Here is a 26,600-nt window from a genome sequence, read left to right on the forward strand (position 1 = left end):
AACGGTCTGGGCTGCAAGGGACCTTGAAGAGCATCTGGTTCCACCTGCCTGCTACGTTCCCTCCTATTTTCTGATTTATTTCTGATCCTGTAGGTCTGTTCTGGCTTCCAGCCCAATGTTACACTACCATCCAAGGCCTCAATTCTTGGTCCTCCACACCACAGTGGTCAATCTAAACTTCTGTAAAATGGCTCAGTATGGACAATCTCCCAAATGAATTAAGGAGGAAGGAAACAGTCAAGAGAAGTGCTGTGGGGATTCACCTGCTATGGCTCCAATGCCATTACGAAAAATAGCTGGAAAGTGAGGTGTTGAGGAAGGAATTATGCACAACAGTCAGCTCTGTGGGCTGATTTAAAACCCAGCTGAGAAACCCTCTCAAGGCTGCTCCCCTTCCCTCCCCCTGCCCTGCCCCCCACCTCTTCCGATAATGGAGAAACACTGGGAGAAATTATAGACTGGAACCCAAATTTACTGAAAAATCACAACAACCACAACACTTTTCATAAAAGAATGTACAACAGAGAGAGATATTTTTACCCACAAAATCTGGGTATTCACCACCAAACAAAAACACTTCCTGAAGAGAGTGCATGGTATAGAACAGACAGGGCTAAAAACTTCACCCCCTTGTCTCTGTACCCAGGACATCTTGTAAAAAAACCAGAAGGATAACACATGGCATTTAATAGTAGCTTTCCAATGGCTAGAAATTAATATTTTAAAAGGAAAGCGGGAATACTCACAGGAATGATTTCATGATTATTTTGAACAACACTAGAGCTTTCTCTTTTTGTCAGGGATTGTCTATTATTTGCACAGTGCCTAAAGCTGCTTCTCTGGCCATTATGGTAATAATGAGAAGAGCAACAGCAGCCACCGTGCTCTGTATGCTAATGGCCATGTGCCAAGGTGAGAGCAGCTTACAGAGTGCTGGCAAAGATGAAGAGAATAAAAACAACAAGGTTTGGATATGACAGGAACATTTAATGATAACTGTATAAACAGTGGGGAACTGACAGGCCAAATCTTTGGTGAAGAAGCACAATCCTGCTGCAGGGATACATTAGAAAGACAACAAATGCAGCACACAGTGATGGAACTGTTGGGAAAAGAGAATGTCAGGAGGAGAATTTGTATTTCCCCCCCCCACTTTCTCTTTAATTTTCTTTAATTCTTAAGAATAAGGTGAAAAACAAAACATCCTTTTTCAAAGAAAGGATGAAGAGGGTTTTTTATTGGAACCACAAGAAACAAGCTGTGAATATGAAATTCTTTAAGACAAGGGTGATCAGCAGACTGTGGGATTATGTGAGCAGGCCATAATAATACAGCCAATGTATTCAGGCCACATTGCACTGGAAATAAAAGAGGAGCTGTAGGATCACAAGTAAATTAAATGATAATTAAAGCCAACCTGTAAGATGGGAGGTTTAATTCTGCACTGTTCAGGAATCCCACACAAAAGAAAGGTTTTGATAAAAGGCGGGATGCTGCTCATCCCTGGTCTTTCCTTTACCTTTTGAAGAACCTGTCCTATGAGGCACACAGAATTGTAAGCAAAAATGGGCAAATCTGAACAACTTCAGCAGATGCAAAGATGCTCATAAAGGCAAGAGGACAAAAAATAAGCAGGGGCCATACCCAGAGGGTAAATTGCACTGCCCTGGCCCCACTTAATTATCTTTTCATCCTTCATGCTGCTGCTTGGGAATATGTCAAAGCCATGACAGGGGGAAGTGTCTGGAATTTTATGCTAAGGAGTCAAAACATTTTTTGATTTTATGAGGGATCTTTGTAGAGGGACCTTGTTTACTATATTTCAAAAAAACCATAGACCAAGTAAAACTCTTCTGTTACCCATAATCCTCCCAAGAACATTACTTTATGATACTCTGTTGATTTTTCTCTGATCTATCTCACTTGCCCTTGTATTTACTACTTCCACCCCACAAAACAGCAAACCTCTTTTGCCCCTTCCATTCCTCTGGGATGAGTCTAGTTCATCCAATCAGGCTACTTTTCCTGGCATATCTATTGCCCAAAACATGAAAAAAAAATTAAAAGTAAGTTGCCTCTTCATACTCAATGGAGATAGCTAATCTATTTGATTTTTTATCATATAGAATATTAATCAAATTTGAATATTTATCTGTTTGACCCCTCTATGAGGTGACTCTCTTCAGCCCCACCCAGCAGCTCTGCAGTCACAGCACCCTCTCCAGCTCTCCTGGCCACTCCTGTCAGTCAGCAGCTCTTGCTCCAGGCATCTTCCTAGGGCAGATGCTGCTGGAGGCAATGCCAGCCAGGTCCTGCAGCTGAATACAAACCCTGCTGTCTTAATGGAAAGCATGCAAAATACATTCCTTGGAGATGTTTTTATCCCAGATTCTTTCTTTCGTGTGAATAGCTTTTCAAACCCCCTTAATATAAAAATCCAACAGTGTATGTCTAAAAAAAAAATAGATGTGAAGGGAACAGCTTTATGAAGCTAATAATCAAGCTTTCCTTGATTTCTCCTCCAAGTCACTCCAGAGAGTAGGAGGACCAGGAGTTGGAAAAGAGCTGGAAGAACCTTCCTAGGCTGGTACTGATGGACCTAAGCCAAACTCACCTTGGTTCCACCTGGAAGATAATTCAGAGCAAGTTTTAGGCTGACAGCAGTTGCCATCCTCATGCCTGCAGATCCCAAGGAGACATCCTGGGTTCTGTTCAGTGAGCTAGATGAGACGGACATGGCCAGCTCTCTAATGTGGTCCCTGGGGAGCAGAAGGCATCCCCCAATCATCCAGTCAGTACAACTCAGATGTTTAAATATGAATTCTTTTTATGCTGGGGTCCTTCTTGCTTTTAAGCACTACTTTTTTCTTTTTTTGCCTGGGGTTAATCACCTCCCAGAGAAGTGCTGAAGACTGCTATCCCTTGACCCTCAGCCACGAGATGGGGACCACGAGAGCTGAAAGACTGAGCCACCCAAAGAGCAAATGCTAGAAAGAACTGATCTGGAAATAAATTGACTGAAAAATCTTAATTGCTAAATAAAGCATATGAAGTAAAAATAAAAGAAGAACACAAATGGGGTGGGAAATTTTTCATCTTGTCAAAAAATAACTTTTCTGCCTACTGAAATGTTTCAACAGATACATTTAGCCCCCAGCATGTCTTTGCAATTCAGAAAATACTTCCTGACATGGCTAAGACTCCCCCCAACGCTTCTTATTTAGTTTCTTCTTTATAACCAGATTTATAACAGCAGTCCCATGAAGATAACCCTTAATGTGATGAATAGGGCAGATTTATTATTCCATCCCATCTTCTCCCCTTTTGCCATTAATTTGGTGGCATACAGAGCTGAGATTGATGGTCTGCTTAAGCATGCAGCTAGCACCAGTGTCAATTACTGAAACGAGCTGTTGAGAAAAGTTTAAGAAGCCTCCCTATGCTCCTCATCATCTTCTAAACAGTCAAAGCTCTCTCACCAAGAGAAAGAGTTGGCCCTTCCTCGTCTCCCTTTAGGTAGTGCCATCAGATTGCAGCTTCCCAGTCAGGTCCCCTTAAAGATAACAGCCAATTACAAATTTACAGTGTGCCAGGGAGCTTCAAACTCCATCATGGCACAAATTAATGGCATCTCCCGTCACCAGCAGGAAACTTGTTCTTTAGAGCTCTTCTTCCTGGGGTATAAGCAGACCAGTAGTGATAAAAGGCAGATGGGCAGGTCAAGAGCAAAATTTCCCCTACCTGCAGTAGCTCCAGGTTTTCCCATAGCTCTGATGGGGCTGTGACTAGAAACCTAAAAGAAATGCACAGAGGATGCTGTAGGCTGCTGCAGGGGCTGGGAAAGCTCTGTTGTTTTCTCCTTGCAGATGTGCAAAGGGCTGAGGGCTGCCAACATGTCTGGCCAGGGCACTTCTGGCAGAATGCTGGGAAGAGCAAGCAGCTGGATCCTGACTGATTGACAAACACTGTCATCCTTTGCAGGTGAGATGCTGGCCCATGCTGCTGGCTGTAATGGTTGGTTCTTCACCTTTGGAATGGACTGTGAAAAATGCAATAAGAAGTACATTTTTTCCCTCCAAAAATAAGCTTTTCCTGTTTTACACATCAAAGCTGCTGTTTGGCAACTCAGCTGTGTTTGCTATGCCATCTCTTCTCTTTTCTGAGACTCCTCAGAGGCTCTTTCTGAGAATCTGGCAAGACAACAACTGATCTCACTAGGGTTGCATAGTTTGTGTCTCTCCTTCTCTCTTATTGTAGATAATTAGGCAAAACTTAAAACAATAAAGCTGTGTGGTATTGACAAGGGATCTTTGGAGGTTTCTTCCTCCACCTGGCCTTTCCCCAACTGAACATCATTTTGAGTACAAACAGGTTTGAAACACTCCTAATCACATGTGAAGGTGATTTTAAAGGTTCCTGCAACAACAGGTCTCTGCAATTTCGAGAGGAGCCCTGCAATGCTTTTTCTCATCCAGTCTGAGTGGAATGGAGCCAGTTGAAAACCAAGTGAGCACCAGCTCCCTGAAGTGGTGAAACACCCAAAAAGACATTGAGAGGCCACAAACACAAGTATGGACACACGTGTGTCCCTTGCTTGAGCCAGCCTTGCCTGGGAAGGACGGCAGCTGAGAAGTTGAGACTTGGCCTCTGTGCACGGTGGTGTCTCTGCTGGGGACAGTGACACTGCCAGCCCACCATGGGCCCCGGGGGTGGAGGGCAGAGCTGGCCATGTGAGCCAAGCAGTGCTGCAGCTCCAGTTTGAAATGCAGGCTCTTCAGCTGTTACCAGCACACCAGGAGTTTACAAGCCCCAATGTCAGGAACAAACATGTCCAATCTTATGTAACTGGTCCTTAGAGGTGTTGCCAAGTTCAGACAGTTTAAAATCAATCAGGCAACAGCATAAAATGCTTAGCACTTGGCTGAGTGTTTCCACTTGCCCCTGCTCGGCATCCATTCTGCAACAGACACAGGACCTGTGTGGAAGGGCGAGGAAGATAAAGAAGCTGCTCTGGCACAGCCCTCCCATTCTTGGCCAGGGCTGTTCCAACTTCAGGGACAACTGGACTCTCAACCTCAGCTTTCAGCTCAATTTCACCCAGCAGTGAGGACAAGTCTGTACCTCTGACAAGCTGCTGTGACTGTGATTACAGTGCTCTACATGCTGCTTCTCTGAGGCCCTACATTTCCTGCTGGGCCCAAACACAGGGTCAGCTGTGAGCTATAGCTCTCAGTGTCCCAATGGAAACCATCTCGCAGCCTAGAGTGGGTTGGTACCAGCATCCTGCAATCTGCTGAGGGGCCAGATTAATTCCTAGACTAATGCCTTACCTATGATGTCAATCAGCAGCACCTCAGCTGGACCTGAGGCTCCTTTGAAGCCTCTCTGCACATATCAAGCCTTTGCTGTCACTGAGGTGATTTTTACTCTCCCTTAGGAAATAAAAAGCTCTGGAGAAATCTGTCCTAAAAGAAGAGAAATTCTCATTAGGTATAAGTAAGAAATATTTTTATGGTGAGGGTGTTGAACCACTGGAGTGGGTTGCTCAGAAAGGTGGTAAATGCCCCATCCCTGAAAGCTTTGGAGGTCAGGTTCGGTGGGGCTCTGAGCAACCTGGTCTAGTGGAAGATGTTTCTGCTTACTGCAGGAGGTTGGACTAGATGTCCTTTATGGGTCTCTTCAGAGATCAACTATTCTGTGATTCTTTGAAATTCTGACTTCAGCCAAGAGCTGGAAATACCAAAACATACAGTTGAAAATTAACTTACCTCCTTTGGTGAAGTTTGCTTTAACACTGAAATGCCAGAGGACCAACAGGATTAGGCTGGAGATGAACACAATAGTCTTCCCTGACAACTGCATTTGGAGCAAAACTATGCTCAAGGGTCATTGTGGAGAAAACTGTAGACCCCCAAGTGAAAGGGGATTAGAAAAATTCATGATCCTTCAATGGGAGAAGTATTGTGTCCTAACCAGGACAGGAGTGTTAGGAGTGATTTTAGGAGAATACTCCAAGTGATACTTGACACAGTTGGAAAATCTGTGTTTGAAAAAGCCAACAACATTGTCTAGCAGCAAAGCAGATAGGCACACACTCCATCAAAGTACCTCAGCATTCTTTGAATTTGCTTTGCAGTGAACATTTTCCTTGAAGATTCAGATTTCAGGGATCCAAGACAACCATCTCCTCAGGATTTTTCCAAGATGCTTGAATACCTTCTCATCCCACCTGTTTCACTGGCCCTAAAAATGAGACATACAGGTTTCAGTGCATCTCAGAGAATTATTCCACTGAAATTCCTTAGCTTCATCCACAAAAATATGAAGCAATGATAATAATGAGAGATGTGTTCAGACAAAGAAGAAAGATGGACCAAACATTACCCTTACTAAACCACCTGAAATCACAGCCTCTGCAGTCTGCATCCAAGTTTTTTGGCACATGAAAAATTGAGCTTATAGGCACACTTCTGGTTTTGGTTAAGTGTAAAGCTAACTATCCATAAGTTTCATACTTTTCAAAAAGTAAAGTTAGGATAGGGTCATGGGCCATAGGATCCTTAGGGTTTTAACTAATGAGTATCAGTCTAATCACATTAGCCATGCCAATTCACCCCAGCTGAAGCTGTTTTACGTAATATGCAAACATCTCCTTCCTTGCCTTCTGTGTAGACAAGTTGTAGCTAAAACTTCCAATAGTTTGAGGTGACAGGAGTATCACACAAAGCTTTGACTGATCCTGTCTGAGGTTAGAACTGTGCTGGACATAGCAATTCGGGTCCAGTAGCTCTGCCTTGTCAACTATCTTGAGTAGCCTGGACTAGTTTTTGTATTTCATACACTCAGCATAATTTGCTGTAAGTTTTCCTCTTAGTGATCAGTAGACAATTCCCTTATGGGACCCTGCTCTCTGTTTCCTTGGAGAAAATGAAATTTTTGGACTGAAAAACAGGGAAAAGCCACTTTTCCAATATTATCTGTTGCAATGTCTCTCAAGAGAGCAAAGCCTCTGTCTGCCCAGGCTACTCTGACACTGTGGACAAGCAAGGGACACTCCTCAGGATGGGCAGAACCCAAGGAACAGCTAAGGGATCCTTTCCCTTGTTGCGGGAGAGGATTGCAACGCTAGCAGAGGAATGAGTCAGTCTCAGACAGAGGGCGAAATCCAAGACCTTTACTACAGTCCCCAGAGGGAACTCTTAGTCCCAAGGGAACTCCTCCAGCAAAGCCTCTGTGACAGGGAAGGACAGCAACTTATAAACAGGGGAGGTACCAAAGGAGGGAACCAACAAGGGGCAAGATGGGAAGGGGTGAGGATAGGAAGGACCGTCCAGAAATCCAATGGAGGAGTAAGGGGAGGAACTTCCTCTGTTCCTGTCCTATCACTCGATGGCCTTCCTCGAACTTTCTAGAAGCAGGGGAGGACAACCAAATGACAGACAAGATTTAGGGGAGGAGGCTGGGAGTGATACATTGGGATTGGCAGAGAAAGGGGAAGGGGCAAACTTGGGAAGCCATATTCCTTAAAAACAGCGGGGGAAAGGAACAAAGCATTATAACATAACAGAACACAACAATCATTATGATTCATTAATTATAAAGCAGGGACTGCTGTACATCCCAAAGCTTAGATTCTCTCTGCCTCATAGTGTTACGCAGAACAGTAAGAGAGAGGAGGGTTCTTGTCCCAGTGATTCCAGTAATTTATTGAACAGGTAGATTACAAGAGGTGGATAAAGCTGTCAGACTAATTGCTTGCAGGTAAGAGGCATTTAAAATGGAGACAAGTTATTGTGAAAGAGAGAATTTGTCCCAATCAAGCAAAGAAAAGTTTCCAAGACACCCATAAAAACTGGCGTAACATAGTGGTATTTTGTCAGTAGCAGAAAAAAGAAGAAAAAGATTGGCAATAATCTAGCACCAAAAATACAGGTATATGGACTTCAAAAGTGTTGGGTTATTAATTCAAAGTATCTTTGATTGGATAGCCCCATGTGGAATGTGGAAAGAACTGTGAAATATGGAGGGGTTCTTAGTCAGAAATTGTGATATTTCTTCCAAAAATATGCATCAAAACACACCCTTAAACACTGCAGTTTTCCATAAATGAAAAAGTGAGAAGTGGCAACACCGAAACATTGTGGAGAAAGGTTAAATTTTCATTTTGGAAGCCATCAAAGTTCTCAAAGAGAACAAACACCTGCTGAAAAGAAAGAAAGAGAGAACAAAACCACAAAACCCTCGAAAACCTCAAAGAATTTCTGCTAAAAAGCAATTTTAATGGAAAAATTCAGGGCCAGATTGTGCCTGCAAAGCTCACCCTTGACTAAGGAAAAATATAAATCTCATCTGAAAGAGGTGGCTGTTGAACATGTACACATTTTCTGCAACCATACAATAGGATGATGTATGTCTGGTACCTCTGGCAGTTTGGGATGCCACAGGAGCTTAAGAATTTGGGTCAAACTGAAGGAATATCTCCAAATGGGGCTAGGAAGGCAGGCAGAAAGCTAGAGGGCTTAAATGGGGATGACAGGGTGGTGAATTCTAAATCAGCTTTTTCCTGCCCACATAATACAGCATTTCTACCATAATAGATCTGTGAGTATTTCTGGTAGGTTTGGGTATAAGAGAAATAAGATACAAGGTGTGCCCATTTGGAAGAAACCACTAGCATGTTATTAAATTTTTAATCTTACAAATTTAAGTTTTTTAATCTGCTGGGAGCTGTTTCCAGATTGTTTGCAGTGTGCTCTGGGAGTGGTTTCAGGTGAGCAATGCCTTTAGCCCTGCTTGCTTACCCTCACTCTGGGGCAGAAGGGACAACATGGGGTGAAGAAGGGTTGGAGTTCTTTTTCAGCTCTCCCTTTGTAGAATAAATGGCTCTGTTTCCCAATGGGTTGTAAAACCAAGTCACTGCAGTGTAGCTGTTCTGATTTACACCGGCTGAAGGCCTGGCCTCCAGTTCAGAGGAAATGGGATGCCAGTTTAATTACTTCATCCCTGGTATGGTATTAATAATCTGGAAATAAATGTTATGACTTTAAATAACAGCAACACTGAAGATTTTGTCACATGCATGACAATTAATGTATGGTGCATGGTATTTCTGCTCCTCCTGCATACTTTTTCAAATGCATGCCCCTTTTTTAATGCCTCTTGTGATCTGAATTTCAAAGAGTACTTCTCCTAGTACTTCTTGTTATTTATGGTGACTGCTCTCAGGAGCAGCTCAGTGCTGCTTTGTTGGCTCATCAGTTTTGATTCCACGCCCAGATGCTAAGGACAGAAGCAGGCAATTAATTTGGAAGCACAACCCTTGACTGATTTCAGTTGGGAGATTTTTCTTGAACACCAGAGCTCCGACATGTCCCTGTCTACCCTTAATATTGTCTCTACATGGAAAAGATCTTCCTTTTCCACTATAGATCTCTTTCCTGAGAAAGTATCTTAAAATTCTGCTACATATACAAACATATATTGTAATATACAAAGAGACCAGCAGAGAATCACAAGCTCTAGGTGATCCCTTTGTTGTAGGGAAAAAGAGATCTGAATTTTTGGGACATTGATGAGTAAGGTGAAAAGGAAAATGAGTTTGGGATCCAGATCTCTTCCCATGAGCAGGAAGGACAAGAGACAAAAAGCTTCCTTTTTTTCAAGGTCATGCTTTTTTTTTGTTTTTATTTTTATTTCCCTAGAATGCTAAGGGTCTTTGAGGCTCCAGACTTCCTGAGGAACTTTCTTGTACACATCCCAACCCATGCCCTGGTGCTCTGAGCCTGCAAGTTCTGGCCAGGTTAGGACAAGAGGAACATGCCTGCACGAAAACATCTCCATAGTCAGAGCAGGATGCCTTCTTGGGAGCTAAGGCACTAGGAACATAAGCTCCTAGGCTTTCTAAATCACACAGGACATGCAAAGAATCTCCAGAGCACCTCTAGGGTATTTGTTAGGACATTTGTTTTGGGAAAATCCTGTCCTTTCTCTTAAGAAGTTACTCCATGTGAAAAAAAACCCCCCAAAAACCCAACCCACTCATCATATATAAAAGACAGATAAGCACAGGGAAATTAATAAGAAAGATTAATTTATGTTCCCCCCTGCAATTCAATCAGTTAATTCAATAAGCATTCCTGTCAGCTAGGTATTTTTCAGCCAGATGGATTAATTCTTTTAGTGGATCTTGATAAATTCTGTGGGGCCACTGAAGAGTGTTCAAGTAATTTCTCCTTGGCTATCCTACTTACAGACCACGATGTCCTATTCTTCTGGCCTGTCTCCTTACCTTTGCCCTTCCACAAGCTTTCATATCAGTATCTTTCTCCTCCCCACCTGTGAAATCTGACTGTTTCTCATGGAGCTATCTGTAATTTACATCAACTTCTCACTGTTGTTCTCTCCCAGGTTCAGGACTTTGTGTTGTTGTGCCCAGCAGTTTTCCATGGTCTATTCAGGTGGACAATGCTGAGGCCGGGCTCTATCACTGCCTCCATGCCTTAACAGGTCTGCAGGCTCTTGTCAGGCATCCTGAGGAGCAGTGAGACTCTGTGCTTACAAGAGGAGATGCAGCAGCAGACTGGAAGTGGAAATCTGAGCTCCTCTTTATTTTCACAGTCTCGTAGTGCAGAAAGAAAAATACTGAATTTCTCAAAGAGCTGGGTATAATAAGCTCTGCGAGGGTTCAATACTTCTAGGGGTGTCCAGCACCTCACACAAAATGGCTTAAATGACTAGCAAGACAGCATGGTTGAGTATGTCTTGAAAATGCAAAAAGGTTTTAATAAAAGAAGAAAATAACACAAAACCAAAGAATAAAGCCAAACACAGCATAAGGGCAGGTCCCACACTGTTACAACACCCTGAGAATGCGCTGAGAAGCCTGGTGCTCTCTCTTAATTATTGAACGATTTGGGTGGGTTTTTTGGCAAACAGCCCAATGGAGAATAACTACCTTTCTGAGGAACAGGTAAGGAGACCTATCAGTGGTTTTTGTCTTGGCATTTAGCCAATTATTGCCAGGACAGCAGAGAAGTTTCTAAGTCTTTTTACCGTATTAGAACAACAAGGCGGGAGTCTAAAACCTTCCCTTAATGGAAACACTTGCTTGGGTGTGGGGTGCGTTTCTACAGTGTCTTGGTTTGAAAGACAGGTATCTGCTAGGGAGGGTCAGGGCCTCCCTAAGAATGGAGAATTCAAATCCTCTTCCTCCAAATTATTATAATTCAGAAAATTAAAGAGGCTTTCAGGCAGAAGTGTGGTGATAGGAATAACAATTCTTTACTAGTACTTACAACAAGGCAAACAAACAACAACTACAGCATTAATAATGAACAGAACCAGAAACCTCAAGGGGCAATCTGAGCTCTTGGGACTCGGACAGCACCAGGCTGGCACGGTGGAAAATCCCGGGCTGGTGGATGGGATCTATCCGAAGCTCCGCGGTGGCAGCTGAATGGCAGGGATGTCCCAGCAGGGATGTCCTGGCAGGGCAGGGCAGGGCAGGGCAGGGCAGGGCAGGGCAGGGCAGGGCAGGCACAGAGTATAAAAAGCCCCAAGGCAGTGCCGGTGGTGGGACAGGGCTGGCCCAGCAGGGCAGGAGGAGGCGAGCTCACAACTCCTGGGCTCAAGAGCAGATGATGGTAGATTTTCTCAGGACCAGACCTGGTGGTGACAATGAACTCATCCCACAGCAAGCAGCAGCCTGGCCATATCCTTTCTCTGAATGCTGAGCCCAAGAGACAACAGCGCAGCTGCCCCCAGCCCTGTCCTTTACCTGTCCCCAAAACTCGAGTTATCTCCTCCTCCAGGGGAAAACTCCCAGAGACCCAAAGAAGCCTAGTCAGGTGCTACAACTCATCTTCTTTGGCCCCTTTGTTCTGCTTGAGCACCCAGAAGTACTCAGTTGTTAGTTTCCTAGCACCTTATGGGAAAAATTCTAGAAGTAAAAAAACCCCAAATCTAACCCCCAAAATACAGCAGAAGGTTCCCCTCCCCCCCCCCCCCCCCCCCCCCCCCCCCTAATGTTACAGGTCAGGCACTGTCTACTTTAAATCTGAATGATGATGGAGATTTTGGAACCCATCATGTCCTTTGTGCACAGCTGCTGTTGAGGCTTCTAAGCTATGGGGCTTCACCCACACTGTGTAGGCTGCAGGCAGCAAGAAAAGAGCCTCGTATTCTCCTTAATCATAATTGCTGAGGTGGGAATCACATGCAGAAGGCTCAGCTCAGTATCCTCCTGATTCCAGCTGCTGTCTCGGAGTGTTGAATCTCTTCTACATGACTTGTATTGAGTCCCTTGGCACTGCCTGGATGATCCAGGGCTTCTTCACATGCCCAATCATCTTTCTTTAAGGGGGTGAATCAACGGATTGTGATGATCTGAAACTTTAATTTAACTTTACTCATCAACAATTAATTTAACCCATCAGCATGCCCAGATATAAATCTAGGTCTGAGATCCCCTACAGGACTGGGTGCCTCCAACCCCTCCTTTTATTGTCCTGGCTACCTAGTGTGTCAGATTTTTGGGGAAAGTTCTGTCTCTAACCATGTTTATACACAGGTCCCTAGATACTGGGTGCCTGAGCAATCCATAGTGGGTCAAATTTCATGGCACTCAGCTCCAAAAAAGTGTCTGATTTCAACAAAGCAGTTTCACTGTGGATGAAAAGACATTTAAGGTGAGATGCTAGATAACTCAGAAGATCCTTAATTGCATCCAAGAGGAACTTTATCATCTCAGTTATTTGGCTGACTCGGTTTAATGTCTGTAGCACCTAAATATTTCACCAGGGGCTGGTTCCTTCCTTTATAAAACAGTCACAAGGTGGCCTTGGCATGTTTTCTGTCTGACAGATGGCCACATCTCAATTAGAACTAACCTGTGCCTTTCCTGTCTACCTCCAAAGGCCAGTGTAAGGCAGCACGAAAATGACACAGTTCCCTCTCCCTTGGAGGTGCCCATACTGATTAAAGAACCACCTTTTGGACAGGAAAGTATCATTGCCAGAACTTGCTCTAAGGCCTCCTGGAAGAATCCCAAAAACTTCAAACATGAGAGATGTATGCAGTGAGGCAAGGCACAGATGGCAAAATAAAAGCAGTGCAGGTTTTTTCTGAGCCTCTGAGTCTCTCAGCTCCTGGACATATCAGAAACTGGGCCACTTTGGCTGAATTCATGCGACTTGTCTAAGGCAAAGTCTAATACCCTTCTAGAGTACAAAATATATAAAAGGTTAGTGCTGTTTTCCTAACAGGTCCCTCCAAATTAACTTAGCACCAGATGCAAAGACCTTCTTCAACCTTCTGGCAGATGATACCTAGCTGCCACTTCTGGTTTAATTAGGCAGACAGTGATTGTGTTTAGATTTTTCTTCTGTTGCAAGTAAGTATGCATATCCAGTTTATAAAGAAGAGTTCAAAGCAATCAAACATTTGATCTTGAGCTAAGCTGCATAACTCACTCAGCCAAAAAATTGTATCTTTTCCTTGTCAATATGCTGTGAATACAGAATAAGAAAAAACGTGTTCAGCTTGGCTTAATCCAGACTGTCATTTTTATTCTGGTTTCAGAACTACCAGCAAACAAATCAACATGAACCTTAGCACCCACACAGCTCAGCCATTCCAGCTAACCAGTATTACTTTCTCAGAAAGTTAAAAACACTTCTGGCTATGCCTTTGGGGTTGAATCCAATTACATGGAAAGATTCATTTTGCCTTTGGCAAGAAGAAATTCCAGATTTTGGGCTACTTCTTGATTGTTTTTTTCTATTACTCTGAATTATAATCAAGCTACATATGGTTCAGACCATACATATAATTCTGTTGCCAGGATTTTTGACTGACAGAACCCACAAGACAAAAGCCTTGCACAACTAGGAGCACAGGGTCCTAGGGCCTAATTGTGCCCTCTGAGTGTTGAGCAATTCTTTGGGTATTGTAGACCTGAAGGTTATTTTTTTTATTCTGGTTCATTACCACTGTAAATTCCAGCTCTCAGCCCTTCTCCAAAACCACCTTTCCTTCCCCTCCATCTCCTTCTGCTAGCTGTGCACCACAGGAAGATTTAGCAGAAGGAGTGCAGTGAAAGATTTAAGTCAGGTTCTTCTGCTAGAAGAAGAAAGTTTGTCTGCAGTGAAAATCTGGGCTCTGGTCTTAGAGAACAGGCAGGAGGAGCAGCACGTGGTCCATCCTCTCTCCTTCCCTCTCTGGTGATAGGTGGTGCTGCTGCTCTTCCTACAGACCACCAATGCACCTGCAAGGCACTGCCTTTCTACTTCCTTACTGCTGGTGTCCTGAGCATGCATCATATCCTAGATTCTGACTTTGGACAGCTGAGGACCACAGTGTAACGTGACACGCCCACGAGCATTTTAGCACATCAGTAGATGCACCAGTTAATGACTCTTCTGAAATCCTCCTGGCTACCACAAAGCTCTGTTCCTGCTGCATTGGAAGTGTGGCTCCGGACCGGGAGACTTTCTCGTGCTCTCACGCTGTGCTGATTCCCACATAGTTTGGTCCCGAGGCTTTCAGAGCAGCTTTGTCTCCAAGGACTCTCCCAGATTGTGGTGCAGAGCACCCAGGGGAGCAAAGATCAGGACTGTGTGACTCCCCAGCCAGGTGCTGTTCCTTAGGGTGATTCCACTGAAGGCAGTGGCCAGTTGTTGAGTCAGCATTAGCCTTGTAACAGCCCTGCCCAGAGTGACTCGTGGTGAAATGATTTCCCTGAAGCTACAGTGATATGTGCCTGCAAAGTCTCATCCCTTCCTCGACTCCTACAAACCTCCATTTTGTAAGAAAAGCTGTTTGTACATCTCTGGTCATTTCTGCTTCCAGGTGGCATTTCCTTTTTGACATCCCACCTTGATGGCTCCCAAATCCCTACCTCCTCACAGACAGAAACTGAAGGACCATGGAGGCTCACAAGCCATCATGGGCTGCCCTGCTCCAACAGCCATCAGACCAGTGAAGTGGACTTTCTTCCTCCCCACCTTTGTCCCTTTCAAACATCTCCTTGTGTTGCTCCCTGTCAGTGCAGTGCTTTGTGCTTCTGTCTGCACAGAAGCTTTCCTGCTGAGTTATGTCTCCATCAGCTGTGGAGGAAAGCACCTTTAGAAACAAAAAGAAAGGGTTAGTTACCACTGCTAAACACATAGCATGAACCTCCCAGTTTCTTGCCACGAGAAGCTGTGAAATGTGCTGGTACAATGCATTAAGGATGCATTGTACAACCTGGTATTGAAGGGGACTCTCAGGGATGCTGCTGCACCTGAAGAGAAACCACCAAATCCCAAACGAGCCCGCTGCAGTTCACCTGCCCTACCACAAGCCCCATTCTCTTGCTATTTGAAGAACTTTCTCCAAAAATCAGCAGGGTATCAGTGAGCTGCAAATATCAAAATCAAATCAGGCACAGCCATCAGCTTTCCAGCAAAAGAAATAGGACAATTTATGGCAAATGGAGTGCCATAATTGACACTAGTTAATTATGAGTTAATTAGTGTATTGGTAAATTCTTTGGGTTTGGGCAAGAGAAGATGCTGACTAGAAAAAAAGGAGAAGTATGCCCTGGTCTGTAGCAATGGTTACAGCCCCTGTCATTGTTGGATTGTGGTTGCTCCTCTACTTAGATTTTCTTGGTTCTGCTGCAAAATTCGAGTAAACCGAATGAGGCCAGATTTCCTCATGGACATGAAGTTCCATGGTCTTCCCAAACTGAAGGAACAATGTGCTTAGTTTGGTTCAGGGAGAATGGTAAAGGCAGAAGAACACTGTTAGGGGAAATTATTACTTCCTTAATGTCACTGAATATCAGCTTGATAACATTATGGAAAAAAACCCATATTTTTGAAGTGTCAGAAGGAAACAAACTGCCTGGAAGCAAGAAAATTTGATTTATGATCCAGAAATCCCTTCCCCAATCCATTCTGCAGAAATGATTTTTTTTCTTTAAAAAAAAAATCCCAACAAATTCATTTGGATTTCTCCTTATTTCACAAATAAATTTGGTCACAAAAAATGTATTTCAGTAGGAATTCACCATCCATCCAAACCAGCTGGTATCTCCAATCAGTAGCAGTGATGACTGATGAATTTGCACTGTAGGAGCTGAAATACCTTTGGCTGCAAGCCAACACCCCTTAAAGTTATGTCCCTGCACAAGCAGAATGGAAAGACCTAAAAGTGTTACTCGGTAAAGGCATAATGATGGTGATTTAGAGACTTCTATTCTCAATAAAGTAAAGGTGAAAAACATTCTGGAGAATCAGGGTGATCATAATTTGGGGTTATTTTTTCCTGCTGATTATATATGAACTGTCTCCCAGTGCCTATTACATTAAGGAAGAAACTGTTTTCTCTCAGATAAAAACCTCCCTGCAGTCTGGATCAACTCAGGAATGAGCAAGGGACCAGATATTTAGGAAGAGAGGAAAATCTTCTGTGAATACCACTAGGATATACTAAACACAAAGTGAGTTTGGAATACCAATAAAATTTTGTGGGAGAGCAGAAAACAGGGCTGGAGAAAAACCCTAAGATGGGCTCAGAGTTAGTTAACGTGTGTTTTAAATCTTGAACATTCTCCTTCAGCAAATATTTGGCGTGCCTTATTTTGGTAGCATGAATAACAAATGATAAGCAAGCAGTTAGAGAAAAAAAAGCCATAACCCAGAGAGTTGAAGGCAACAAAAATGCCTCAGGGCTTTGCGTCCTCGTGTCTCTCTCCCTGTAGAGGCAAAGGGAAGCAGTGATCTAAATGGGACATGTGATTTCCCAACTGCATTTTGAGCCGTGGATGTTGAAGCATCTAGAAAGAAGTGATGACAGAGAGGCTTTTAGGCAATTGACTTGGCTAGCAGGCCTGTTGGGAATGGGAAGAGGAGTGAATGAACACTGCTTATCCCTGTTACTCAGGATTCTTAGGAAAGCGGGGAACACCCCTCAATGCCGTGGGATGCAGCCCAGTGTGCTCATTATTATGCTAAAAAATAAAATACAAACATTTAACACTATCCAGAGCTGCTGGAGCTTCCCCATCGCCTTGTGGAGCTGTCCTGGAATGCTGGCAGTGTCCTTGTGGCTGGGGGAGCAGTCCCGGCGTCTCTCCGCGGCAGGGCAAGGTGTGGCGGCTGGGCTGGGGCGAGAGGAGCGGTGCCCGTAAAGGTTCGCTGAGCTCCGGTGTACGGGGAACAGAGGAGACCTGGCTGGGAGGAAGGCCTAGAGAGGATGAGGAGGAGGAGGAGAGGGGGTTCAGAGAGGGGAGGGTTTTGCCGTGCTCTCCCGGGGCGGGGGTTACACACCGAGGGATGGGAGGGTGTTCCTGCTGCGCTGCAGAAGGAAAGTTGGCCGCGCTGCCGCGCAGGACTCGTTCTCCTGCTTCTCTCTCTCTCTCTGCCGGCCTCTCTCTCTCTCTCTCTCTCTTTCTCCCTGCCTCCCTCCTCCTTTTCCTCCTCCTCCTCCTGAGCCCACAGTGCCGCCGAGGAGGTGTAGGCAGCGCAGCCCGGTCTCCGCCGGCGCTGTGCAGCCCCGGGGCCCGGTCCCCGCCGCCGCCCCCGCCGCGGGGATGCTGCCGGGCGGAGCGCCCGGGCGCTGAGCCACCGCTCCGACCGCTCCGGCGGGAGCACCGCGCCGCGGGTCACCTTGCAGGGAGGTGAGTGACCCCCCAGCCCACCCTCTCCGATCCTCTGCGGGCAGCGATGCACCAAATACCCGCTCCGCCGCATCCTCCGGAGCACGGAGCGGAGGCGGGGGCGCCGCGGCTCCCGCAGCCGCCGCGGTGGAAGGGACTCCAGGGGGAGCGCAGGGAAGCGCACGGGCTGAGCGGGGCCGCCCGCAGAGGTGCTTCCCTGATGCCCTGCGGAGAGCCCAAATTACCGTGTCCGGTCTTGCCCGGTGGGGTCTGCAGGGAGAAGAGGCTTTTCCATTGCCGCGGCGAGATTGGGTGCTCTGAAAGGGAAAGGTGCACGCGGGGTTTTCGTTTTCCCTTCTCTCCTCTTCCCTGTGAGGTAGCTCAGTGTGGCAGAATAGCTTTTGCTCTCAGCCCAGGGAAGGGGAGACGGGTTGTGCAGGGGTATGTGGGGGCAGAGCCCGAGCCGGGCTCAGGCAGTGGAGATGCTGAGCTCCTGCCAGCCGCAGCTGCCCGTTCCTCTCGCTGTCCTGCTCCAGAGAGGCGCCAGACTGAATTTCTTTTCTTTCCCATCTTCTAGTTTGAGAGCACTGACTGCTAAGTTGGAGAAAGGGATGTTTGAGGCAAGGAGGTAGCAGTGGTCTCTGCTATTGGCGTGTCTTGGTTTGGTGGCAGTGGGGTGACATTGGAGTAAGTCCCCCATACCTGCAACGTCCTTCTGGATGGGTTATGTGGCTATCGCTAATGCCTCGTGCAAGGGGTCAGTTCTTCAGGAGGAAGAGGCTGGCAATGCCCTGAGAGCATTTCTGGGAACTGACACTCCAGGAGTACAAGCCTTCCTGGACCAGGACTGGTAGTGCTCCCCAGTCAGTAGTGTGCTGCAGGGGCAGAGGTACAAGGGTCTGTGTGGGACTGGTGGGGGGTATAACATGCCACTCCAGATAGAACATGGAGCAGGAGGGGTAGGGGTTGCTCCAGAGTGCAATCTGTTGAACTGTGCCTTCAAAATCATGATAGGGAAGCTGTAGCCTCCGTGTGTAATGAAAGAGGAAGAAGCAAGAAAACCCCACAAAAAACTCTAAACTTTCCAGATAGATTAAATATGGAAACTGCAATTTATTAGATATTAATTTGGTGTAAACAGAGCATTAGCAACAATTAAAAGATGTTTTAATTGTCTTAAACTCAAGATGATGCATTAACTGGCACGTAGAGGGGGATTTTTGTGTATTCTAAAAGGCAGTCAGAACAGAGAATACACTTTCCTACATTCATATATTTAAATTACTTAGTTTTAATTGTAGTTAATTAACTGTCATCTTTAAAGTAACTGCAAGTAGATGGTCTGTATTAATTTCAAATTACCTCACTTCCAAGACAAAGATTTTACTGGACAAGGTGACATTTTATTGGCAGTTTTGGTAACTACAGGTCATGCCAGGGTGTGTGTAGGATAAACTCATCTGTAGGAATTAAATGAAATCTCCTCTCATTAAGTGGGCTGGCAGATGTCTCACACCACTGGTGCCACACACTCTGGAATAAATCTCACACACAGAGGAGAGCTCTTCCGTATACAAATGCAGATGTAATGCAGTACTGGTATACACAGGGACCACCACAACACATTTAACTTGAGGAAGGATGCTCTCAGGGTTTAAAATTATTTTGCTTTTGAGGACAGTATTTGAGAAAATGTGCAATGTTTGGATAAGCTTTTTTTGTCTTTCTTTCTTTCTACAGCAAAATCATATCTGCAGACAGCTGTAAAATGCTTCCAGTAGAGTTTTTTAATACTGTCTATGTGGTTATTAAGATTACAGATTATATATATGGTTATTAAGAGCCCAGATTTTGTTGTCTTCACTTTGAAGACTCAGATTTTTACAGATTTTGGTTTGTACAGTGCAGTTGGGGAAAGAAATGGAAAATACCTGCAGACGTATGCACAGGAGAAAAATACTCTGTGTGTTCATTGGCTTTGCTTTGACAAACATGAATAGTGGCTGTGTATAAGTGTCTGAATACACATCCTCCAGCTATCATGTCAATTATTACTGAGTACCCTTTCTCTGGCAGAAAGCTGGAAACTACTTTGAGTAATGGGGTCACAGCAAAATGCTCCTCTTCAGATGTAGATGCCTGTGACCCTGAGGACTCACATGGAGCTGGTCTAAGCTGTAGCACCTAAGAATCAAAAGATTCTGTGATTTGAATTTGGTGCTGTACAATCAGAAGAGTGACAAACTGGTTGTTTTCACTGCACAAGCAAAGACTGCATTCTGAAACAGTGGTGCAGTGCGTGAATGGTGTGAGTTCATGCATGCCTTTAGCAGCGCTAGTTTTATTCCTGGCATCCCTATGGATGTGTATTTGTATGTGTGTGTGTCTAAAAGCTGAATGTGCAAACTTCCCTCAATATTTACCATTTGCTCTCCAAATCCATGCTGTATTTCTGTCCTTATGCTGTGAGGCTTCACCAAGGCACGAGAAGAATGAACTGACTGTTTACACCAATAATTCTAGCAGAATTCTAGCAGAATCTTGATGGGGTTTGTGTGCTTTGATTGACTGCTCAGATACCTTAAAAATCCCCAGGGAGAACAAAGAACTCTGAAACGGTATTTGCTAAAGGACAGAATCATAAAATGGTTTGGGTTTCAAGGGACATTAAGATCATTTAGCTCCAAACCTTCTGCTATGGACAGGGATACATTCCACTAGCTCAAGTTGCTCAGGGCCCATCCAACCTGAAAACTTCCAGGGATAGGGGCATAATCAAATCGTTTGGCTTCTAGAGAAAGGACCTAGGAAAGGCATCCAGCCTGGTGTCAGATCCTGCAGGACAGCTGTGCTCAGTGTGCTGCTTCAGGACACATCCCACAGCAGCTGCCCACTACATGCAATGACTTACCCAGTCCTCTCCCAGGGGGTGGTGTCCCCATGTCACCCACCCAACTTCCAGCTCCTATCCTTGTGCTCTTTGCAACAGAATAATATCCCTTCTTCCAGCTGCATGTGGCTCACAAGATCATGGAGGCAAAGTTGTGATGTGGATATGCTGCCAGCCCTGTCAGAAGTCTCTGAGGTCCTATATCCCTTGTCCTCCCAGAGAACAGAAAGGATAGAATTTTTCTTTGTGTTCAGAAAATGCTCCGAGTCTTAGAGGCATCTGCATTACTCATTTCCATTTTTGTTTGTGCAGGGAGGGGTGAGTGCAGGGTTAAGAAAGGTCTGTAAAGGTCAAACTATGCCCCACTGATGGTAATGCTTTGTTTTCCCCTGCCTGCCCTATCTGCCTCCAGCCATCACTCTCACCATGGCTAAATCACCTACTCTGTAAAACTTTTGTCCCATGATATAGTCCTGGCTCTGCAATTTTTCTAAGTCTTATGGAGCACAGCTGATTTTATGGTCCCAGAAGCATCTGTTTACTCTAATCATCCTTGCCCAGATGAACTGACTTGTGTAATTTTACAGTGCTGTTCTAGCGAAGTGACTTACAGCCGTGGGGTGCTTTGCTTGGGGCAGGAGGTACAGAAACTTCCATTTTGCACCAAGTTCTGCACCTTCACACTGTCATCCTGTTCTGTCATGTCTTTATTTTCCATCTGTGCCTCAGGAATACCTCAAGTCCAGCCTGGAGCAGAGTACTGTGGGTTTACATGCAGAGCAGGTGTGAGGCAGTGTCTTGTCCTGCTCTGCTTCCTGGATGCAGTGTGGGAAAGCAAGTGGAGCCAGATGAGCAGGGGATGTGCAAGAACTGGGCTCTCTGGGGGCTTGGCTGCCCATCAGGAGAGAGACTGGAGTGAGTAGTAGGGCCAGTCCTGGATCCACATTTGGGTGTTCCTGTCTGTGGGCCAGCCTGGTCACAAACACAGTTAAACAGGGATTTTAGGTTCATGGGGAGGCACAGGATTCAGCCAGCGGGCAGATCAAGAGGGCCAGGGAATGCTCTTATGTTGGTATTCATGGGAGAAATTCTCAGGGTTTTTTTGGAAGCTCTTAAAGTAGGAATCACTTCTCATGGCTCAATCTTCTCAGTTTGAAATGGGTGTGGAGAGCTCACAGGTGATGCTGGACACATTTGGGGTTGTATGATGCTCCTGGTCTGCAGTATTTGGGAGCCTCTTGCAAACAGCAGAAAAAAACCACAGTCAGACTTTCTGACTGCTTTCACTCTGCAGAGTAATAGCCAGAAGTGGTCCTCGTGTCAAGGCATTTTTACACTGGTGCCTTCCACAACAGCCAGAGTTATATACACCACAGCAAGATGCTGTTAGTCAGGCCAGTTACCTATTACCTGGAAAGTGCAGTGAATGAAAAAAGTTATGAGTTCAGACTGAATCCCACTAAGCGTTAAGGCTAAAAAATTTAAGTCGTAAAGAAGAATTGCTAGAAAAGTCTGAATGTGCCTTTTTTTTTTTTTTTTTTTTTTTTTTTTTTTTTTTTTTTACTGGAGGCCGTACCTTGAGACATAGTGAATTAAAGGCCAGCTTGTTCAATTAAAAATAAATAAATGAAACATTACATTTCATTTTAGCTCAGGCAACATGCTTCCACCTGCTCTAAAGGAAATACTTTGTTGCAGAAATAGCATTATTATATATTAGATCAATGCAAGGTATTCCTCCTTTCTTCTCCACTCCATTCTTTAGTTCAGATACTAAATTAAGCAATCGATTATTCAGGCAGATATGCAGATGGTAATTGTTTTAACATATATCTGCACAGGCAATCAAGAGACCTGGATCTTATTTCCAGCTCTGTCTTGACATGACCTTGGGCGCTTCACCATTCCCCAAGTTCCTCCTTTTTAGGAGGACAGATCACACCTCACAGTGGATTTGCTGCATATTGGTAATACTAAAATAGCATGGAGGTCTTTTTAATTCCACTGTTAGTGATGAAACATTTAGCTATCACTAGTGCATGCATTCTTAATTTTCCCAGTGCGAGTTAGTTGCACTGCCTTACAAAACTCCCTGTAGCTTACTTAATAGGGTAAAAGGAATTCCAGCTGCTGAAATACAGCATTCCCTTAAAACAAAACCTACTTTAATAAGTCTAGCTAAATCAAAGAAGAAGAATACAAGTGGGAAAGAATTTTTCCTTCATTTTGTTAAATATTTCACTTTTTAATCAGCACTCCAGATCCATACGTGGCCTGTGATTTCTCTCCTGCATAAGGGTCTGTATTTGTGATTGCAGTTTCTAAATGTCTGGAATGCCTCAGACCATGCTGAAGCCTATTGCATTGTGTTTTTTCTCTCTTAGCTAACAGCTCATGCCAGGAAATTGGCAACTTGCTTTCTTGATGTGGGACTTGACTGCTCTTCATGACAGCTTTCTCCCTTCTGATTTTTCTGTGATGGCAGAGGGGAAATCGGCTTCGAACCCAGGGGCATTTTGTTGAATCTGATAATCCTGGGGCTGAATCAGCTTCTGCTGGTGGCACAAAGGGTCACTGTTGCCACTTCTTGCCATTCTGGTGATTTAGAATGACCGAGGGATTTAGGAGCAGTAAGTAAGAGTGTCTTTTGGGGAACATTGGAGACAGGTGGGAATCTGTAAGGATCAGAGGGATTCAAATCATGGGATAATCAAGTTGAAGTAATCTCAGTAGGTCTGCAGTTCTGTTTCATGCTCAAAGAGAGGTCAACTCTGGGATCATACCGTGATCCTCAGAGTTTCATTCAGTTAGGTCTTCAAAAGCTTCAAGGATGTAGACTGTAAAACCTCCTTGGGCAGCATTTTCCTGTACTAGACTGTCTCTATGGGGAAAAGATTTTCACTGATATCCAGCACCCCCATGCAGAAGCACATGAGTTTTTTAGCCTTTTTTTTTCTGGCTGATGACCTGCCAGATCTGCAGGGAATGGCAGAGGGTACAGCCTCAGGCTTTGACAGCAGATGGGGACTCTGCCTTCAGCTTCACTTGCCTTCATCTTCCAGTTTTCTTGCCAATAAACCAGTCTGCTGGGCCGGTGATGCTTGGTCTGTCTGGATGAATGTCCTTCTTGTCTGCTGTGAGGAGAAGACTGGGGCTTTTCAGCCATAGCCCAATGTTCCCATTGTATGGCTTGTTCGGAATTCAGGGGGTTTGTATTCAGTTTCCCAACTGCTTATTCACACAGGACATTGGGTGCCTGGCAAGGGTCTCCAGAAGACTGAAGAGCCCTCAAGCTGTGCAAAATCCCATGGAGAGAAGAGGAAAACAGCATCCTGCCAGGTCTCAGGAGAGCAGAGGAGTTTTGGGATGGTGGGCAGTAACTGTCTGCTAGAGCCTGGGGCACACCATGTAGCTGTTCTCTCCCTGCCCTCCCTACAGCTGGCATTTCTCTGTCTCACACCCTCTGCTTAATTAGTTCGTCAGGCACTGTCTTTATAGCAGGAGGCTGCAGAACACCCAGCAGAGCGTGGCTCTCAGTGCAGCTCCTCATTGTAGCTGGGCTCTGCTGTAACACGAGTGATAGCTTAATAAAGCGCAGCATTGCAGGCTAAAGATCTTGGCACTGCTTTCAGCTTCTTGTTAAAATAAGAAAGGGGGAGGGCACAAGAAACTGGAAAGAGTGAAGGTTAAAATAATTAATGGACTCACTTTTTATAGCTGACTGGGGTAAAAATGTCTAATCCCGAGGTAAACATTAGATCGAAGGTTGATATATTGATTATATATCTGTTAATAACTTGAACTTGGCTTTTCCTTCTGGTTCCAGTCTCAAGTGTGAAAATGCAGAATTATTTCTGGTTGGCCTCAGTGCCAGTGAGTGATCTGTGGGACAATTAAAACCATGCAAAGACAGAAGAAACCTGCATCAAACCAATTAAAATTAACTCTGCATCTTGGAGCAGACTGAAAAGCTTTCGTATTTCAAGAGCCCTGATGAATTTCATTTTCCTGTCAACATCAATCTGGAATCTCACTGTGGTCATAGATACTGAGAGCTTTTTTCTGCTTTGAATGTTGGCTCCCTGAAGAGTAGGCACCCTCCAATTTCCTCAGGTGGTCTGTCAGAAGTTACCTGCTCTGGCACTGCCATCTGAGGATTCTGGGCTGCAGGGAACCTGGAAACTGGAGCAATCTTAATTTTAGGATGTGCCTGTGAGTCACAGGCATGTGAGCCTGGCCCAGGCCATGTCCATGAAAACCCCTAGTGAAAGTGGAGTGGCTGGATTCATGTCCAACAGGTCCCTGCAGGCTGGCCAAAGGCTCTGAGCCACTGCAGAAGCACAGCTGCCTTTTGCCCCTAAGCATCACTCGTGACCACGTGCCACTTTCTGTCATACCTCCACCTCAAGCTGGGGGATTCCATTTCAGGAGTAATACTAATATAATTATTTCTTCCTCTTTTCCCCCCTCCCTCTTAATTTATTATACTGAAAAAGCCTGAGTCTCATCGTTGTCTTCCCTTTAAGCAGTACTGTTGCAGGGCCAGGAGTGGGTCAGGCTCTGGTAAGGCAGGCAGCCAGCTGCATGCTGGATTTCATGCTGCCATCCACGTCTCCCTGCTGACCTTCCCTGAGGCATGCTGCCTGCACTGCTGTGTGGGACTCCAGGGAGGATGTCCTGAGCAATAGACTGTTCCTATTATCAGAGGAGTTCTCTGAAGGAAGGATGCTCCCTGTCTTGTCCTTGCTTCATTTTTGATGGTTTTTTTCCCACTTTTGCCCATTACCAAGAGGAAAGTGTCACTCAGAATCTACAATATTGGTTTACAAGGCTTGTTTAAATACATGGAAGGTAAGGACCTGCTATACGGATGTTTAGATACATGGTAGGACAGAGCAACAATGCCTCTCCAAGGCATGCAATAAAACTGCCCTAAAATGGCTTAAGCCAGACTTTGCTGAAATTATGTCACTACAGGGAGGTGCCAAGGCCTGACACAAGTTTTTGAGCCATTGATGCAGTGATGAAGTGTTGACCTCTTCATACATTTCTCCAGGAGGGCATTTCTTTAATTTGTGAGTCCTCCAGTTTCTGCTACATCTGTGGCATATTCCTCCTGACCTTTCACTTCACTTGGCAGGTGGCAGAGATAAGAATGTTTGCAAGAGTCTTTGCAGTTTTGAGGTAAAGCCTGGCTTCAGGGGACTGATGGTTGAAGTGACACATCAGGCGACCTCTTATATTTTCCAAGCTGGCTCGGGAGAAACTGAGCAAAGTCTGAAAATTTACTCTTTAGTTGACGAGTGTTTCTCATCTTCTGCTTGTGCGGATGTGCTTTCATATAGTTTCTTTGGGGGAGGTGGGAGGAAGAAGTGGAAGGTTTGTGGTCAAGCAGCTGGAGGCCCAGCAGGAGGCTGCTGCTACCTGGATTGCACATGTAACTTCCATGGGATCCCACCATGGTGGATTTTCTCTTTTGTAGCTTTCCTGCTGGTTCACTTACGAGAACCACTGAACTACTAGACAACACAGTAAAATGAGGCTTCTGCCTCATGTTAAACCAAGTGCTGTGAATGTAAACATGTCAGCACTCTGTGTCAAGCTCTCTTGTATGTTAAACAAGTTTCTTGCTAAATTGATAGTGTTAGAACAGCTCTTAGCTGTGGTTTAAATACCTCTTGCATCCAAAACAGAGACTGAAGGTGTTTGAAGTCTGGACTTTTGCTAGACATTGCTCTCTTAGAGGTTGTTGGACATGAAAGAGAGATAGAGAGAAAGCATTGAGTAAAAAAATTACATATGTTTACGTGTTTGTGTATTTCATTCTTGGTTTCCTCCAGACAGCATAATGGGGACAGGCAATCCTACATCTATAACTTGATCTTAGAGGATCTAATATAAAGACCTTTGAAGACAGTAGCATGTCTGTAATTTTTATGCTTATGCCCAGAAACAAGCCCCTGAATTTTTACTGTTGCTGTGGCCAATACATCAGTATTTCAAAAAGCATTTTCCTTTGACTACACCTGAGAAAAATGAGGAGCCTGGTGGGATAGTGTTTGGGCTGGA

At 44.8% G+C, this 26,600-nt stretch overlaps 2 protein-coding genes across 3 annotated transcripts in view; one reads left to right on the forward strand and one right to left on the reverse strand.

Moving 5' to 3' along the window:
* EIF4A3 (eukaryotic translation initiation factor 4A3) overlaps window positions 1–26,600 on the reverse strand; it is a 359,684-nt gene that overhangs the window by 146,232 nt on the left and 186,852 nt on the right. The gene's annotated exons all lie outside the window — the stretch shown is intronic.
* The window catches only part of SYNDIG1 (synapse differentiation inducing 1), a 49,662-nt gene continuing 40,521 nt past the window's right edge, over window positions 17,460–26,600 (forward strand). For both annotated transcript variants that reach the window (XM_066316384.1, XM_066316385.1), the window contains exon 1: window positions 17,460–17,662. The gene's annotated coding sequence lies outside the window, so the exon portion shown is untranslated. The remainder of the gene's footprint in view (window positions 17,663–26,600) is intronic.

Source organism: Sylvia atricapilla, chromosome 3, assembly GCF_009819655.1.
Source record: "Sylvia atricapilla isolate bSylAtr1 chromosome 3, bSylAtr1.pri, whole genome shotgun sequence".
Classification (NCBI taxonomy): Eukaryota; Metazoa; Chordata; class Aves; order Passeriformes; family Sylviidae; genus Sylvia; species Sylvia atricapilla.